Here is a 19962-nt window from a genome sequence, read left to right on the forward strand (position 1 = left end):
TGTTTTCAGAGTCATAATAAAACCTGTGTTCACTCCAATCCTTTGAGTTCATCTTTTACCACGTGGGTTTTTACACTGAAGATCATTGTATTTAGCCATGTAGAAAATTCGTGCCCTGCTGTTCCCAACCAATGCTCTTCATATTCTGTGGCACTGAACTTTGAAAGGGCCGATTCTGTATTGACATTGCAGGAGCAGGTTAAAATATTCCACTTTCTTCCCAACAGTAAGTAGGTGGGGAAGCATCAACCTTCTCAAGGTCAATATGTACCAGCTAGGAAATAGTGTACTCAAAGGAGGTGGCTGAAGAACTTTCAATAAAGGGACTGCCAAGATGTAGCAAGAGATAAGGGAACAGGTAAGTAGCAATACTTACAACTAGAAAACAGGAATCCTTCAGATCTGAGAAACAGCAGCCACTAGAACCCAGCAGGAATTTGTAAAACAGGAGCCACTTGAGAGGGGCTGTGGCATTCAGTAGAGGAGTGCAGCCCCTGCCAGACTGCAGCCCAGAAGAAAGGGAATGTGTTGGGGTGGGGGAGATGATCCTGTAGCGTCTCTCTCCTCCTGCTTTCTGATTGCCTCCCTGCACCTCCCTTCGACTTTAACCAGAATATAGAAGATACAGGCGTCAGGGGACCCTTAGAGGTCAACCTGCTGGGGGCAAAAATCAGGGTGAAGAATGGAGGTAAATCTAGAGGTACATACAGAATGTTCAGCACACAGTGCTGTTTGGAGACTGATAAGCCAGTGTTCACCAAGGATAGAAGGCTCCTCGTGAGTGCCGATAGAAGCCATAGAGTTTGAAACACCTATCTTGCTGTTGGAAGAAGAGAGACACACAAACCAACTGGAAAACACTCATGAGCGCACTAGAGAGTTACCAAGGCAGGTGATTCACATGCGCACCTGGGAAACTAAATGCCACACCACATCAGGAAGGGATGGCTTCTCCTCTCTAAGTCTTTTACTTTGCATAGACTAAAAACTCAAACTATAGGAGAAATCATCACAATTCTAATAGCCAATATCTGTTGGACACACCACGTGCCAGACTGTTAAAAACACCGTGCCCAAATTAACTCAATGCTCACAACAACTCTATGAGATAAACATTATTATCACTGTTTTCTGGATGAGAAAAGTTGAATAGACTGAGAACTAGAGAAGCTACACACCAAGTCAGTAATGGTACCAGCTTATGAAGCCTGGCCGTCTGACTTCAGAGCCGGCACTTTTAAATCCTACACTTACGATGAGCACTCTTGACCATGTTTATAATATAGTTGAACTGCTTATCCATTATTTTCATGTTACCAGCATCTAACATCACATTTGAACAGGTATGAAAATAGCTAAGTAGTCACAGATTTTTCACCACTGAAATGAGCAGTAGCAACTCATTTCATTAGTAGGGAAATACAGATGCAAATGTAGATGGATACATAGTATATTCTACCTGAGCTGTGGGACCAGAGTCAAGATTAAAACTCATCCCCTAACCGTTTTACCATGCCTCTTGCAACTTCACTGCAATTCCCCCTGCATGCAAAGAACTTGTGCCAGGCACTACAAGGAAGGAAAAAAAAAAATCAGAGGAGAATTTGCTTTCCAGGTGAAACCAGCATGGACTAAAAGGGAATAAGATAACTATCACTGTGAAAATCTAAGTGGTCTTGCTCACAAAAGTGATTCCTCATAAAGCATAATGGAGTTTAGAGGAGCAATCAAGTTTTTTCCAGAGGGGCATCTGATAGGGTAAGGTAAAGGGGATGACCTCTGGTTTAGGATTTTTAGAATAGGTAATACAAGAGGAGTAATTTCCAGTTCACAAAGTTTATCAAGGGCTACCAATGATCTGTCAAGTTAGAGATAAAACTGCTGCTCCCTAGGAATCTGAGAAACTTTGAAGTTTGTGACTTTGTGAGGTAAGGGATTTGTAGATACAAAACACCAACAATGCTTTGCCTTTCCCCCAGCAATCGAGATTCTGTAACCCAGTCACCCTCATGGGTGCCATCATTCAGGAGCTCTTTCTTTAAGAATTGAGCAGTAGATTGAAATAAAGGTTTAAAATAATAGAACGGATGAAGGCTATCAATAGGAAGAGCAATTACAGAATGCCAGTAGATGGAATTGTACCCTATGGTATCATGAGATGTAATAACGCTATCTTAAAGGAGACTTCCAGAGAGGGCAGATTTCTTCACCTTGAAAAATGTGCTCCAGCATTTGTGATTTAGACAAAGACCCCAGGAGGAGTCTACAGTCTCCCTTTGCTCTTTCTCCATAAGGCAGGTAAGCCAAGTAAAGGCGTTCAAGCCATAGCATTAATGCTTTTCTTCTATTATCCTCAAAGTAAACTTGCCATTCCTGTCACCTTCTCTTAAAGGTTCTCCTTCAAAGCTCAGATAAGTCACTTCGAAGGTAAATAAATCCTCCATGAACGTATCTAAGATTTAGTTTCCACATCTACAAATCCCTGACCTTACTCTGAACTGTTCTAAACACCACTGGCTGTTCACTCCCCTCCTCCTGCCAACCCTCCAGCAGTGTCCAGGCTTCTCTGTCTCTGTGTGTAACTATTCCATAAGCCTCCCCCTGGGGCAAGTACAGAGCAGCAGAGCCTTCTTTTTTAGTATATCCCATAATGCCCCTTCATAGTCAGTGCAGAGTAAAGGGTTATTAGTTTAATACAGTTTAATTAAATGCAGTGGAGGATATTTAGCAAAAAAAAAAGGAAAGGAAAAAAAAAAACAGCCTCTCACTGTTTTTGGGCTTTTCCCCACTTTGGAACTTCTCTTTTAGTGAGCCCCATTTTCCTTGACTATCCCCAGAGGCACTGCGTGCTGAGTGAGCCAGTTGCCTGCTCAGGTATCACAAACCTCATGGTTTCTGCACTTTCCCTGGAGAGCCAGGACAAACCATTTCTAATTGCTGCGCTGGACAATTTCCACCAGAGAACCATTCCTGGAGCTCACTGATCCCACCAAACCCAGTTTGGTGGCCCTGTGACAGCCATCCAGCAGGCTGCATTGTGTAACATACTCGTCATGCTGTACGATGACTGATCTGCCCAGTTAGTTACCTAACACCCAAACCGAACTCAGACCTCAGTCAGCTTCACCATTCACAACTCCATGTAGGCTCATGGAAACCAACCGTTCATCTTCAGAACAGTGATTTAAGGGCATCTCGGGACAACTGGCACAAGCGCAGCAAGACCAGGGGCAAGAGAAAGCCCTATCACAAGAAGCGGAAGTATGAGTTGGGGCACCCGCTGCCAACACCAAGATTGGCCCCCGCCGCATCCACAGTCCATGTGCGGGAAAGTAACAAGAGATACCGTGCCAAGGCTCGCCATGGGGAATTTCTCTTGGGGCTCAGAGTGCCCTACTCGCAAAACAAGGATCATGGATGTTGTCTACAATGCATCTAATAACGAGCTGGTCGGTACCAGGACCCTGGTGAAGAGGGGCGCCGTGCTCATCCACAGCACACTGTACCCACAGTAGAAGGAGTCCCACTGTGCGCTGCCACTGGGCCTCAAGAAGGGAGCCAAGCAGAATCCTGAGGAAGAAGAGATTTTAAAAACAAAACACGATCTAAAAATATTCAGGAGAAATACGATGAAAAGAAAAAGAACGCCAAAATCAGCAGTCTCCTGGAGGAGCAGTTCCAGCAGGGCAAGCTTCTTGCGTGCATCGCTGCAAGGCCAGGACAGTGTGGCGGAGCAGATGGCTACGTGCTAGAGGCCAAAGAGCTGGAGTTCTAGCTTAGGAAAATCAAGGCCACGAAAGGTAAATAAATCCTTGTTTTCTGTCTTCCCCTGTGTAATAAAGGTGTTTATCGTTCTATTCACACACACAAACACACACACACATAGACAGACAAAAGTTGTGAGTGGCCACCTTTCAGGAACAAATGTAGACACCATGAGAATATCTAGCAGTAAAGGATATCACTAGATTTTATCCAAGGTCTCAATCTCTAAGTGAACTTGAAGGGTTTATTAGTCCATTTCCATGCTTCTGATAAAGAAATGCAGAAGAAAAGGAGGTTCAATTGGATTTATGGTTCCACATGGTTGGGAAGGCCTCAGAATCATGGCTGGAGGCAAAAGGCACTTATTACATGGTGGCAACAAGAAAAAATGAGGAAGATACAAAAGTAGAAACTCATGATAAACCCATCAAATCTCATGAGACTTATCCCCTACCACAAGAACAGTATGGGGGACACCATTCCCATGATTCAAATGATCTCCTACTGGGTCTCTCCCCCAAGTGAGATCACAGATAAAATAGTATTTTTGAAATATCCCAGTTCCAGCACTTCCAGATTAACTGAGACTGTCTAGTGAATTGCACTATGCAATTCAGTAACCACTCATATGTGGCTACTGAGCACTTGAAATGCAGCTACCTCAACCTGAAATGTGCTCCAAGTATAAACTACACACCTAGTTTCAAAGACCTAATATGAAAAAAGAAAGTAATGCACCTCCATAACTTTATATTGATTATATGTGAAATGATTGTATGTTATATTGGTTTAAAGTTAAAATATTTTGAAAATTAATTTCACTTGTTTCAGTTCACTTTTTAAATATGTCTACCAGAAAACTGTACAATATAGGTGTGACTGACATTATGTTTCTGTCAAACTGTACTGGTCTAATGTATGATTCTCAATAAAATTGCAATGGAGCTTTTCCCATCTAGACATCCCAGAGGTCTCTCCCAGTACATTTGAATCAGCAGAAACTATGAGGGATTCTGTTTTGTAAGACGCTTCCCAGTACAGTATCTGCACTAGAACTTTCTAAGTGTGCTTCATAAGCTTTCTTTTTGTACGTGCATTGCCTGGGGAGCTCATTAATCAGCTAATTTCAACCCCAGAGATTCTGATGAGTTAGATCTGAAATGAGCCTGAGGTCCCCTGGAATGTTCATTTACCATGCGCTTCATGAGATCTAACTCAGGGGACCCCAGAACCACATTTGAAGAAATACCACTCTGGGGGTGGGAAGCGCTGTTACCCAAGGAACAGGTTAAAATAGCCACTGTACCAGCAAAGCAGGGCACAAAAGGGGAAGAGGACAATAAAGAAAGTAATTTCTTAAGTAATTTGATATGTGGCATTACAAGAAAATTATCAAAATAATCATAGAAAGTCTTATCTGTTTATCTTGTTTAACTTTTAATTATATTTTTGTTTAGAGGATTCTTCTATTTTAAATTTTATGACAAGGGGTGGGTACAATCTTTTCAGAGCTTGGAGCTTCTACAGATTTGACCCTACCACATAATAAAAATATTTCCCCAAATCTGGAGGCTGCTCTATCTTCTACTGTAGGATATTAGGGTCAGAAGTATGTGTATGGACACCAACTTTGGGTTCATTAATCATGAGGGCAGAGAGTCTTACCTTTTGGTCTTGATTTACTGTTTTTGGTTGTTTTGTAAATCAGATCAGCCTTATTAAAGAGGAAAACTGCTACACTCAGAGGAAGACAGATCCTTAGAAAATACTGTCAGGCGGAAGGCCTTTGGCTCATCAACTATCCAAGGTCTCCCTTGCAGCACCCTGAAGGACTCTCACCAACACCACCGCATGAGAACCAATATCTTGGGCAAATGACTTTCTGTCTATAGAAAGTATCTTGGGAGAGAAGGTTCTAATTCTAGTTAAAAGCTCTCCCACCTCGATCTGCTGGGAGCCTGGATTTAGGCTCTGATTCACCATCTCTGCATTCCAATAGCATGCAAATTGCACCAAGAGCTGGAGTCCATTTAAAAAGTGTTTTTAAATAGATTTCCTAAGTGGTCATAAATCTTGTTTCTGATGTGTTTTGTTTCTTCTAACAAGTACCTTGCCATTAATGAGAGAATTATTTTAAGCCAATTCAAGATCCTAATATTTAATCAAATTTCTATATACTTTAGCAAATAGTTAAGAAGCAGGCAGTAATTAGCAGGAGGTAACCACCACAGTAAAGGGTCCCTGGAAGATGATCTTTTTATACCTGGGCAACCTGACCTTCAGCATAGGTGACCCCTTCATCTTTCTGCCCCCTTGTAGTAGTCATGATGGCATAGCTGAAGACCCCATATGTGTGAAAGTGCCCTTCTTTGTGCTCATAGAACATATGGCTGAGGTCAGGGAGGTAACCTGAAATAACCTTGAAACAACTAACTAGGCCACTGTGGAATCAAGCCTATGATCCCAGCCTTTCAAACAGCCAGACTCAACCAGCCAGCCAGTGTAGGGGACAGAGCACTGCACTACACTGTGTAAAGGCAAATTTTTGGAAATCTAAGACTGTCAGTGTCAAAGGCACAGAGGCAATTATCAGGCCCTATCCTTCACACCTGCATAAAGGACTAAAGCCTGCAGAAGTTAAGCAACCTGTAAATGGTGATATAATTAGTTAATGGCAGAGCTAGAGGCAATGTCCAAGTTTTAATTCCTAGGCTTAGAACTATTTCTCTTTAACATTAACTATGAAAATAACTATAATGTGCCTTCATCAAAAACTAAGTAGGTATAAAGACCCTTAATTTCACATATACATAAAAAGAATAGCCACAGCTTATTTTAGTTTTCCTATGAAATCAGCTATAACTACAGTTTATTCACTATTTACCATGTGTAGAACAGTGTACTACAAATGTGGGCATTACTGGACCCATTTCAGACATGAGGACACCGAGAAGTTGAGTGTTTATCCACGTTCATACAATGAAGAAATGGCAGAGTCTGAAGCCAACTTGCTCTTTTCTACCTTCAAAGTGGACCACATTAACCACTATGCTACACCACCTCTTAGAAGCACATCACCCCCTGTGTACAACTGGCTTTTGTTAGGGTCCTCAAGCTAGCTCAAGTTCCTGCCAACACTAGATCTCCATCCCTATGACCTTGCCCCTGACCACTCCCACCCACACACATTGCTGCCCACCTCCAGTGTCTGGCGTCAGTTTACCATGGAACTGTTCTTGTGTGATCTAATTAGGTTCAGCAGTGCCCTTGCCTAAAATCTACCTGGTGGCCAACTTCACCCCATTAGAAAGCACAGCCCTGTAGATGTGAAGTATGATACCTAGGATGCCTTTGGAAGGAAAAGGAAGTGTGTGGAGACCGTTGGAGCAGTGGGTAAATGTACCACTTCCTTTGCAACTTGGCCACAAAGCCATCTAACTTCAGAAGACAAGGGAAGAAAAAGTCTCCCCAATCACCAAAGTTCTCCCCCTTAAATCCCACCTTCCTGCTTCTACCTCTCATCTCTCAAATCTCAGATACTCATTGAGGCAATTGCTTCAGATTTCTTTTGATTCCCTTCTGACACAGCTGAGGACCCAGATGGAAACATCAGGCCACTCATGACCATACAACTGAGCCTCCAAACAAGAACGCTTTGGGAGTATAAGGGGCACTATTGCTAAATGTGTTCGGCTATCAGACATAAAATAGACTATCCAAGGCCACCTCAACCGAAGGTCACCCTGTCATACCTCCCAGTCACCTTCTCTGCAAGACAGTTTTTAATAGGCAGCTGATGCAAAGGGCAGAACTGCAGCAGTACTTTCCCAGGAAGGGCATCACCCCAGGTGATGGCACACAGAGCCTGCAAGGGGAACAGGTGGCAAAGCAGGTTGGCTCACTTTCATTCACATTGAACTCCTACTGAAATCTATTTTCTTCTGAAAGAGGTGCTAGTTGAGGATACCGTTCTTGGAGCTGCATTTCTCAGGAAAGTAGATCCAAAAGGTACCAAGTGGAAAAAGCAGGACACCTGTCAGCCATAACACAATTTGGCTGAGACACAGCTCCAGCGAGAGAAGAGCAAATGCAAAGGTTTGCTGCCACCTGCTGTTGCATATTTGTCCTTGGTAACAAGATGACAGCGGCTGGGCTAGAGGCATTTGGTGTTTCAGGACATCTACAGGAACCCAGACTCTTCAACTTACTCGTACCAGAGCGGAACCACAGGACCATCAAGCATGTATTTATTGTGAACCTTCTGCACCCTAATCTAGGGAAGGAGATAAAATGATGATTAAGATGAGACTCCTCCCATGCTGAATTTAAATCTATTTCATGAGAGCAAGGCAGTGAGAAATTAAGGGCAGAGATACCATCTAAAATATCTTTGCATCTTCCAAAAAATAGAGCTCACCCTGTGACATGTTGAAATGATTATTAGCTACCTAAGGAAGATGCAAATTCTAGTAATTCCCCTTTCATTTTGATTACAAATCAATGAATGTGTCACACAGGAGCTGGTCCTAGAGAACTCTGTGAAGTAGAGGTTATCTCTACCCCTTTCCTCATGATCCCTAGTCTTTTGTATTTGTTTCTGTCATATCTAGGGACCCAGTGGTATCAGATTAGGACAAGGACATTGAGTTTTCATCGTAGTCTTTTAACTTTTAAATTCAGGGGTACATATGCAGGATGTGCAGGTTTGTCAACATAGGTAAATGTGAGTCATAGGTGTTTGTTGTACAGATTATTTTATTGCCCAGATATGAAGCACAGTATCCATTAGTTATTTTTTCTAATCCTCTCCCACCTCTCATCCTCCATCCTCCGATAGGCCCCAGTGTGTGTTGGTCCCCTCTTTATGTCCACGTATTCTCATCATTTAGCTCCCACTTATAAGTGAAAACATGCAGTATTTGGTTTTCTGTTCCTGTGTTAGATTGCAAAGGATAATGGCCGATATGGTTTGGCTGTGTCCTCACCCAAGTCTCATCCTGTAGTTCCAATAATCGCCATGTGCCATAGGAGGGACTTGGTGGGAGGTAACTGAATCATGGGGGTGATTTCCCCAATGCTATTCTCATGATAGTAAGTTCTCACAAGATCTGATGGTTTTATAAGGGGCTTCCCCTTTGGCTTGGCTCTTATTATTCTCCTTCCTGCTGCCATGTGAAGGAGGACATATGTGCTTCCCCTTCTGCTATGATTTTAAGTTTCCTCCCTACATGGGAGGTCTCCCTAGCCATGTGGAACAGTGAGTCAATTAAACCTCTTCCTTTATAAATTACTCAGTCTTGGGCAGTTCTTTATAGCAGCATGAAAATTGACTAACACGATGGCCTCCAGCTCCATCCATGTTCCTGCAAAGGACATGACCTCATTCTTTTTTATGGCTGCAGAGTATTCCATGGTATATATGTGCCACATTTTCTTTATCCAGTCTCTCATTGATGGGAATTTAGGTTGATTCCATGTCTTTGCTATTGGGAATCATGCTGCAATGAATAAACGCATACAAATGTCTTTATAACAGAATGATTTATATTCCTTTGGGTGTATATCCAGTAATAGCATTTCTGGGTCAAATGGCATTTCTGTCTTTAGATCTTTGAGAAATTACCTCCCTGTCTTCCACAATGGTTGAACTAATTTATACTCCCAAGAACAGCGTAAAAGCATTTTTCTTCACAACCTCACCAGCATTTGTTTTTTTTGTTTGTTTGTTTTTTGGCTTTTTAATAATAGCCATTGACTGTTGTGAAATGGTATCTCATTGTAGTTTTGATTTACATTTCTCTAATGATCAATGATGCTGTTTTTTTCAGTTTCAGATGATTGTTGGCTGCATATATGTCTTGAGAAATGTCTGTTCTTCAAAGTGTCCTTTGCCCACTTATTAATGGTTGTTTTTTTTTTTTTTTTTTTTTTTTGTAAATTTAAGTTCCCTACAGATGCTGGATATTAGATCTTTGTCAGATGTTTGGTTTGCAAAATTTTTCTCCCATTTTGTAGGTTGTCTGTTTACTCTGTTGACAGTTTCTTTTGCTGTGCAGAAGCTCTTTCATTTAATTAGATCCCATTTGTCAATTTTTGCTTCTGTACCATTTGTTTTTGGTGTCTTTGTCATAAAATCTTTGCTTGTGACTATGTCCTAAATGGTATTGCCTAGGTTGTCTTGCAGGGTTTTCATAGATTTAATTTAAGTTCTTAACACATCTTAGGTTTTGTATATGATATAAGGAAGGGGTCTCATTTCAACTTTTTGCATATGGCTAGTCAATTCTCCCAGCACCATTTATTGAATAGGGAATCTTTTCCCCATTACTTGCTTTTGTCAGGGTTGTTGGTTTGTTGAAGATCACATGGTTGTAGGTGTGTGGCCTTATTTGTGGGTTCTCTATTCTGTTCCATTGCTCATTGTGTCTGTTTTTGTACCAGTACCATGCTGCTTTGGTTACTGTAGCCCTGTAGTATAGTTTGAAATTGGGTAGCATGATGCTGAGGATTGCATTGGGTTATTTGGGATCTTTTTTGATACCATATGAATTTTAAAATAGTTTTTTCCAGTTCTGTGAAAAATGTCAATGGTAGTTTAATGGGAATAGCATTGAATCTGTAAATTGCTTTGTGCAATAAGGCCATTTTAATGATATTAAAATTTCTTATACATGAGCATGGAATGTTTTTTCATTTCTTTGTATCATCTCTTCTAAATACATTAAATCCTTTCTAAGGACTTGAAAGAGGAGAAAGAGCACAAAAATGAGCCATGCAAAGCATAATACTCATGGACTGGTTAGAAAGCAAAATGCCATCAGGTATCAAATGTGTAAGTTTTTATCTCAATTGCTGGTGTTGGGAAGGATATTGATGCCTCCAGAACTGGGTTTCCCAAACTGAATGGGATAGCTGAAAAGTGTGGTCATTAAGACATTAACTTGAACTTGACTGCCTATGATCCAATTCTGGCTTTATCTTTTAGCAATTATGTAGCCTTAGACAAATTACTTGACTTCTCTGTGCCTGTATTTTTGCTTATAAGATAATGGTAATAATATCATCTACTTCACACAGGAAAATATTTTGAAAGTATAAGGGTGGACTATAATAAATATTCCATTATTATTTCAACTTAAATAAGCATATATTTTTAAATATGTAAAGCAGAACAGTATCTGATACACATAAGCACTCAACCAATTGTGCAAGCCTGTGTTTTCTTGTATTTTCATTATACCCATTTCTGCCAGCTACCTATAATCAGATAATCAGAGAGTAAACTACATTTTTTACTGAGGTTTCAATGACTTCATAGTAACTAATGGTTAAGTGGCTCCTGGAACCTGCTTTAGTTGTCAGTGTGGAGCAGTCTGTAGAATCACCTCCAGATTATTTCCTACCACGTGCCTCTTAGATCTGTTTCACGTGAATTGTGAATCAGAAACGTAAGATACATAAACCGGTAAAGAGCAAAGCCCAAGAAGGAGTAAATGGGTCATTTAAACTACTGATGTTAGTTAGGGAAACTGATAGAGGAAAACAGAAATAAACTACAGTGTCAAGCTTTCAGCAGTGGGAGAAACTGCTCTAGATGTACTCTAGAGAAAAGTCAACCCCACCTTCTCCAAAAACAATGGAGACTTGTAAAACCTGTCCACCTCTGCAGCATGGAAATTTTGTACACAGTATCTATAGTAAGCATTTTACAGAATCAGAAAGGAAATGCTTTGAAATTCCCAGCTTTATATCCCACTACAGACACACAGTTGGTAACAACTGAATTTAGAGTTTAAACCTTGAACAACTGCAGCCAGGAAAACTGAGCATGCTCTGGCATTGGGACACCTGCCCTGGTCCAAACAGGGGACCTGGTGACTGTCAGCTACCTAAAACCGGAAGGCAAAGCAGTAGGAAATGGGGATAGGCACAGATGACCATGACAAGGAAGGGCACAACAGGATGGTGACATTTCCTCTAGGGAAGGATTTCTCCCATGTTAATGTGAAAGGATCATTTTGTAATTGTAGCTGTCTATTATTTATAACTTGTCCCGTCAGTGTATTTAAGCCCACTAAGGAAAATAAACATTGATCATCCCAAGGTCTCAATCTCAATTGAAATTGAGCTGATGTTTTCTTCATAAAATCCCAACCTTTTTTTTTTTGAGACAGAGTCTCGCTCTTTCGCCAGGGGCCGGGCTGGAGTGCAGTGGTGCAATCTCGGCTCACTGCAACCTCTGCCTCCTGGCTTCAAGCAATTCTCCTGCCTCAGCCTCCCGAGTAGCTGGGACTACAGGCATGTGCCACCACGCCCAGCTAATTTTTGGTTTTTAATAGAGATGGGGTATCACTATGTTGGCCAGGATGGTCTCAATCTCTTGACATAGTGATCCGCCCACCTTGGCCTGCCAAAGTGCTGAGATTATATGCATGAGCCACCCCACCCAGACTCTTTTTTCTTTTTTTTTTTTTCTTTTTTTTTTTTTGAGACAGGAGCTTGCTCTGTCACCCAGGCTGGACTGCAGTGGCGTGATCTCAGCTCACCACAACTTCCATCTCCCAGGCTCAAGCAATTCCTTTGCTTCAGCCTCCTGAGTAGCTGGGACTACAGGAGTGTGCCACAGCACCCGGATAATTTTTTTATTTTTTAGTAGAGATGGGGTTGCAACATGTTGACCAGGCTGGTCTCAAACTCCTGACCTCAAGTGATCCTTCTGCTTTGTCCTCCCAGAATGCTGGGATTACAGGTGTGAGCCACCATACCTGGTCCAAAATCCCAACTTTAAAAAGAATTCATTAAAATGTGTAGAAAAATACTAAGATAAGTCTATTTCTGTGTCTGTATGCAGTTTGTTACATTTGTCTTTCTTTAGCTATATTTTATGCCCCAAATTCAATTTTCAGGTGATCAGACTGATAATTCTTAATGTGCCTGTAGAAAGCAGTAGATTTCTGATCCAGTGAGCATCATGGAAGTTGATCAGAGTGACCTCAAAATAAAAAAACAAAAGTAGGGCCAAAAAAACATTAATTCCATAGCTTCAGTTTCAATATGAATAGCTTGACAATTTGTCCAACACTGCGTTCTATATAAAATTTAAGAACAAACCCCTTCTCAGCTCACTTGAAGAATCATGATCAATAAGAACAATGTTTTAATCCCAAATTCTATTAAAATTTCCCATATAACAGTTATCAGGGTAACCTACCACATAGTATTAAGAAGACAGGTCATCCTACTCCATGTTCATTTAAAATAATGCAGGGAAAGGGAAAACTCAGTATCAATTTAGACTGAGCAAGAATTTCCAATTTGAGAGTGTGAGGTCGAAAGTGTTCGCTAATGAGTTGTTCAATCAAACTTGGGGAAGACTCTTGACTGAGAAAATCTCCGGCTAGCATTTCTTTCCTGACCCAGATGGAGTCTAATTAATTACCTGAAGGATTGTCCTGCACATCACAGAATTGCTCAGAAACTGCCCTTCTGTGCCTGCATATCAGAACGGAGCTGCCATGTGTCACAGTGCACTTACTTGACGTTAAGACAAAGGGAGACTTTATCTCAGATCCAGGATCATTTCTTTCAGAGAACACAGGAGAGCTGCTGTGGAAAAAATCCTTCAGTGGAAGAAAAAGAGCTTCATACTTTTCTCTCTATCTCATTGATTAGCACATACTCCCTATACCCTCATTTCCTGGTAGAAATCCAACTGTGATACCATATTGATCGTGAGGGAAATGTGACCCTGTTAAGATGCTTCCACTTTTCAAAAATTCCTCTAATCTTCCTGTTCTTCCTCTTCTCCCAATTATTGACCCTTATTTAAAAAAAATTATAAAGCTGGAATGATCTAATCACATGAGAGATTAGAAAAGGGATTTGTGCAGATTTTTTTTAAATCCACACATAACTATGGACTGGGAAGGTTAGAATAAGTTGCACCTTCTCTTGGTGGGCACATGTTTAATAGTAGGAGGAAGAGAAGGTACATATGGCTATTAAAGACCTGATAGAATTTAAAAGAGGAAGAATGTACTAAAGGCATTTAAAGGGGCACTAGGAAGCAAGCAAGAAATTTTCTGTTCTTTCTTTAAAGGTTGGCAGTAAATGGCAAATTCTACAATGAGGTGGCATTTATAGGTTCACAGTGACATTAATTCAGTAAAGCAACTGGGAATGTAACTGACAAAAGAGAGTGAAACCAGCTGGTATTTTGTTACATGGCGCATATGAACTACTAGGGGTTTCTGTTCCAATCCAAAGTAGCAAGTAGCAAAAGGCTACCAGCATGAGCAAGAGCCCTTCCTGGGATGGAGAGAAAAGCATTTTTATGGCATATCCAGTCTGTGTGCACTGATAACTAAGACACATGCCCTACATTTTTATACTGAGATGGCTATTTTTGCCTACATGTCCTCTTCAGTCCTAGTATTCTCCAGACTTCTGCCTATTCTTGCATGTACTCATTCACTAACAATTTTGCGAGATACCATGCAAAGTCCTAGGAAGTCAATGATTAAAAGACCCAGATAATACCCTTAAGTATCATAACCTAATAGGTCTACTAATAATTTCTATACATTTTATCACAAAAATATATACACACACACACAAGAGAGAGAGGAGGGGTGGAGGAGGAAGGAGAGACTGAGAACTGAGAGCTTAGGTGAGTGATCTCTCAGCTTGGAAATTCAGAAGGGTCACTGAAACAGGAAGGAATGTTTGAACTGAAACTTGCAGAGTGAGAAGATTTTGTCAGGTCATCAATGGAGTGGGATATGCTAGGCTATGTTAGAGCTTAAGGAACACCATGCACAGAGATATAAAAGCATAGGCTGGCAGAGCTATTTGGCAACTATAAATTCTGCAACCACCCTCAATGTTTTCTGTTGCTTCTTTGGCTGAATCTTGGTAGACCATGATCATACAATGATCCAAATTAATGTACCCAATGTGAAAGAATCACAGCATTGGACTTGGAAGGCTCTTTTCGTTACCTTATTAGTGGTGGCTGTCAGTGAATTCAGTGAGCTGAGGTGATTTGGTTTGGCTGTGTCGCCACCCAAATCTCAATTAAATCTCTTTTGCCTCCCAGTCTTGGGAATAAAGACATCAGCAGCAGCATGAAAACAGACTAATACATGAAGCAGCGAAGAACAGCTCTCCAGACAAGCAAATGCACCACTGGGAGGGAACATAGGTAGAGGCTGGGAACATGGGCTTTGGAATCAGGATGGGGTGCCTGTGAGCGTCATGTAGGATAATGACACTGATATATTCAGCACCATGTCTGGCACATAAGCAGCACTTCATAACTATCAGATACCACTCTATTACTTATTAAATTATTGGCAGGTATACTCTAATTATACTGTGATATTTATAAATTGTGCTAACCATTAAGACATTTAGCTCTACAGGATGAGTGTGTGAGTGAACAAGATGAGTAATATGAAATTATCTGGTGATTTTCCAAAAGAATTTAAAAATCTATGCAAATTGTCATAACAATAACTCATAGTCTATAAGCTATTTTTATACAATGTATATTCACATACAAATGTATATTCCTATCTATAGTAGCTATTCGTAGCATAAACAAGAAAAATAGGAGAATAGATAGGTGTGATTTTCACTACATGACAGATATTTGTAAAAGGATTTTTTTTACAAGATTATAAACAGATGGTATTTTTTAATGGGAAAAATTGACTGTAATTCTGGTCTCACTCACAAGTGGGAGTTGAACAATGAGAACGCATGGACACAGGGAGGGGAACATCACACACCAGGACTTGTCGGGCGGGTAGGGGGCAAGGGAAGGGAGAGCATTAGGACAAATACCTAACGCATGCAGGGATTAAAACCTAGATGACGGGTTGATGGGTACAGCAAACCACCATGGCACATGTACACCTGTGTAACAAACCTGCATGTTCTGCACATGTATCCCAGAATTTAAAGTATAATAAATGCAAAAGAATTTCTTAAAATGTAGCTTCTTGAGGGATTTTCAGTTTTTACTACATTTTCTTGTTAGTTTGACAATATCTAGCAAGGAAAAATATTCTATGTCAATTTCTGTACTTGTCTTCTCTTTAAATGAGTGTTAGTATTTGGCATGCCCAAAACATTTCTGAAGAGGTCAGATATTTTAAGGCCAAGACAAAAGTTAGACTTTTTTTCCACTGTGGCTGCATCATCAGCTCTGCAAAATAACTTAGCCAAATGCATACAAATGAATTGTATCCCACCCAGTAATTTTCAAGAAAAAAAGTATGAGAGTCAGGAATAACGTTATGACTCAATCATCCACATAAGTCTCAGAAAACAGCAAAAACATCAGATTGTTTTCCAACATCAGTTGGTAAATATTCATTCACTAACATCAATATTCAGAGGATTGACCTTGAATCACAGGCTATGGCAATAGAAACTTATGTGTGCAAAAGAAACAGTTCTGACCAAAGAGGTAGGAACACACTAAATACCATGTTAGCATCTATGAACCTGAGAGTGACAAACATTTGTTCAACAAACATTTCTGGAGCCAATACTGTATGTCAGGCAGTGTTCTAGGTGTTAGGACAAGAGCAATGCACAAAACAGACAAAAACCACTGCACTCATGTTGCTCACATTCCCAGGTCATTCATTTTCATCCCAACTGAAACTTGTTCACCCTAAGAATTTAGATGTATTAGGATGTGGAGGATGCTCTACTGGGCCATCCAGATGCTCTTGCACAAATGAAGGGCTTGATTCCTGAGCTGCTGGGAATGCTGCTATCAACCCTCTCTGGAGATTTGAATTAGAAAAAAAAAAAAAAAAAAAAACTAAAAAAAGAAAAGAAAAAAAAGTGTTTCACCTAACATCAGACCACCTTATAAGGCATCCTATACCCAAAGACTGATAAACACAGAGCTGTAAGGACCCAATCTCCTCACTACAACTTAGGACGTGGGGCATATCAGCTTCAGGACAGCCTATGGCACCAGTAGAGATCTCTAATGGCGGGCCGGGTGTTGTGGCTCATGCCTGTAATCCCAGCACTTTGGGAGACCGAGGCTGGCGGATCACGAGGTCAAGAGATCGAGACCATCCTGGCCAACATAGTGAAACCCCGTCTCTACTAAATATACAAAAAATTAGCTGGGCATGGTGGCACGCGCCTGTAGTCCCAGCTACTCAGGAGGCTGAGGCAGGAGAATCGCATGAACCTGGGAGGCGGAGGTTGCAGTGAGCCAAGATCACACGACTACACTCCAGCCTGGCGCCTGTAGACAGAGCAAGGCTCTGTTTCAAAAAAAAAAAAAAAAGAGATCTCTAATGGCTCTGCATTAGGGTGCAACTTCCCCTCCTGTTTCCTTACTATCCACAAGAATTGATCCCAAGAGTATTACAAAAAACATTCTCCAATAAGCTTTTCTCATGCCTTTCTCCATCTTAAAGTTGGCTTCCCAGGGAACCCAATCTGCAGCAATTGTCCTTAGGAGTGAGAAAACAAACGTCAAGGTAAGAATTTTCATGCGGATTGCCTGCCGCCTGCTGGCAATGAACCATCTACCCCATCTCTGACGCTAGAGGCAGCATGCATTTCCCCTAGCACAAGATAATAGGATACTTGTTGACATTTTTCAATGGAAGGGAATGCACTGGCTGGATTTTGAAGAAAAATGGAGCAACAGCAACCCTGAGGACAGTGAAATAGTGTAGCTATTGCCACCTGCTGATGCTCTAAAAAAAAATTACCAAACGTTGAGGTGGATACATTGGCAATTAAAAGCTATATATAAAAAGAGTGAGTACTTCCTCCGTAGCAAATAAAGAGGTTCTTATCTCCTCAGCAGGAGGACAGGAAAAGCTGTGAATCCCATCAAGGAACAGTCAGATTTTACAGAAGATTAAATTCTCAACCAAAGAAGATGGGCTGTGCCACAGTCAGGGCCTTGATTTGAAAAGAACAGGAGGCTGACATACGGTATGGGGACAGCTAAGTTAATGGACTCAACTCTTGAATCACCAGACTGCCATAAATTCTCTACGCCTGCACAACTGGTCCAATCCTTTCAGTTAAGGGGTGGCACTCTTCTTTTCCTTGAGGATCATGCACTGATCTCACCCATGCAAAAGAACACGTGCCCCCCTCAGGATTTTCCCTCACTTTTCCTCCTGGTCACTTGACAAATAAATACGGTTAAGTCACAAGGTAACTCAGTTGGAAACACGCTAAAAGGAGGGGTACTTTATCCTGCAGTAACTACATGGTACAAGTGTAGCCAGAAAGGTCTAAGTAGGAATCTGGGTGTCCTAGACTAAGGTAGGTTAAACACATTTAAATATAAGAGTTTGATATAGGCGGAGTTTCTTATGATACAGCCTTTAACACTTCAGCAAGGACACTGGGAAATGATGAAAACATACTGCTAGGCTCAATCATACTAAATGAGAAATACAAGAATTGCTACCAGACAATGGAGGAAGGGATTGAAAGACTAAAGAAATGAATATGTCAAAATAGATATAAAAGGCCAGAGAAACCACCAGATTATTTTACAACTGGGCTGGGGGACATGCCATTTACTAAAGCAATAATGAGTGTCTAGTGAGAGGGGCAGCAGCATCATTAAGAAGGTTTGTGGAGACTCTGCTGCATAGGCCAAGGCAGATGTAGAAATGAGCTCATTAATATCAGCGGGTATGTTAGGTCCTTGAAACAATCGAGGCTATGCATCAGCACTTAACCAGGAGACTGGGCAGATGAAAGTATTAGAGTGAGTGTAGGCAAAAGCTGGTATGACCCATAGAGATGGTTAATAGAAAACAGCTTTGCTAGAAGCAAACTAGATGGGCAAGCAATTAGAGCACTTAAGCTGTTCAATCAAAAGAAATCCAAGATGGTTAATCAGGAGTCCGAAGGCTGCCATCTCAATGCAAAGTCACAATCCCTTTTTCAGTTTCTAGACCTAAGCTAGGTTTCAGAATCAGAACCCATGGATGGAAAAAGAAATCAGGTTTCCAGGAGAGAGAACCCAGCAACACCATGGCAAGTATGCAGGGACTGATTCCTCCCGTCTCTTTTCAAAAAGACCTGTGCAATTGATTAGTCAACTGTGGAGTTGAAAAAGGGAAATTGAAACATGCTAAGGACTGTTGACAGAGTCTGAGTTGACAATGCTACCTGAATACTCAGTCTACATCCAATGACTGATCAACCAAGGCCTATAAAATACCTAGACACTAACTCCAGAGAACCCTGAAGGACCATCCCAGGCCTAGAGCTTCCGGCAAGATGGGCTGAGGGCTTTTATGGGACCGTGTTGCATCTCATCCTCTCTCTCTGCCCAATCCTACTTCCTTCCCTTCCTTTCATGGGGGTTGACTGCAAAGACATGTCATATGAAATATTCTGCAAACTAATCTGTCTTTCAGAGACCACTTCCCAGGTTAACCAACCTACAACACCGTGCAAGGCAAGGAAACTGGTGGAAAATGAGAGGTTCCCAGCCCTGGATATCTTCCATACCTATCCTCCACTCTTCCTCCTGCTGTTCCCTTCTCTATAGACTGCATCATCCAAGCCCTTTACCCACTGGCTTCTCAAAGGAGACCAACAGGAGACTGAAGGGTGAGAGAATAAATCAATCAAAATACATATGGCCCAGGCTTCCTTACTGTTTCCTTACAGGTTGGGCCATGGCCGCAATGCACCTCTGAAAACCTTGACTCTGAAAAGTGACCCTCTCCTGTTCACGAGTGTAGCTTTCTCCAGTTTCTGTGAATTGACCCCACCTCCTCACCCTTGCTTTGCTCCTTTGGATTTAAGAGTAGGAACAAACTTTGTCTACTGCTAACCCTGGGGAGTTTCACTGGCTTTTTTTGGTTTCCCTTAACCCTGCCCACAACTTCTGTAGAAGATTCCTTATTAAATGCTCTTTAATTACCCTACCCAAGTATACCATTTGTTTTCTGCTGTGTCCCTGATAAATACAGACCAGTAGAAGTTTATTTGTATGGAGACGCAAGCAGCTTTCTGAGAAATAAATCTTCCTAAGGAATGAGAGAGAGGGCACACAGCCCTAGCTGGAGGCATAAGGCTAACAGATAAGATTGTGGGCTTAGAAATCAGTAGTTCTGGGTTCAAAGGTATAGCTGGCAAGTGACTTCACCTCTAATAAGTCTTAGTTCACTCATT

At 41.3% G+C, this 19962-nt stretch overlaps 1 pseudogene; it reads left to right on the forward strand.

Annotated features, from left to right (window-relative positions):
* Positions 1 to 3859, forward strand: part of LOC116528655 — a 62409-nt pseudogene extending 58550 nt beyond the window's left edge.
* Positions 3860 to 19962: the final 16103 nt, after the last annotated feature.

This window comes from Sapajus apella, unplaced genomic scaffold, assembly GCF_009761245.1.
Source record: "Sapajus apella isolate SASKATOON/1434 unplaced genomic scaffold, GSC_monkey_1.0 scaffold59, whole genome shotgun sequence".
In the NCBI taxonomy this organism is placed as follows: domain Eukaryota; kingdom Metazoa; phylum Chordata; class Mammalia; order Primates; family Cebidae; genus Sapajus; species Sapajus apella.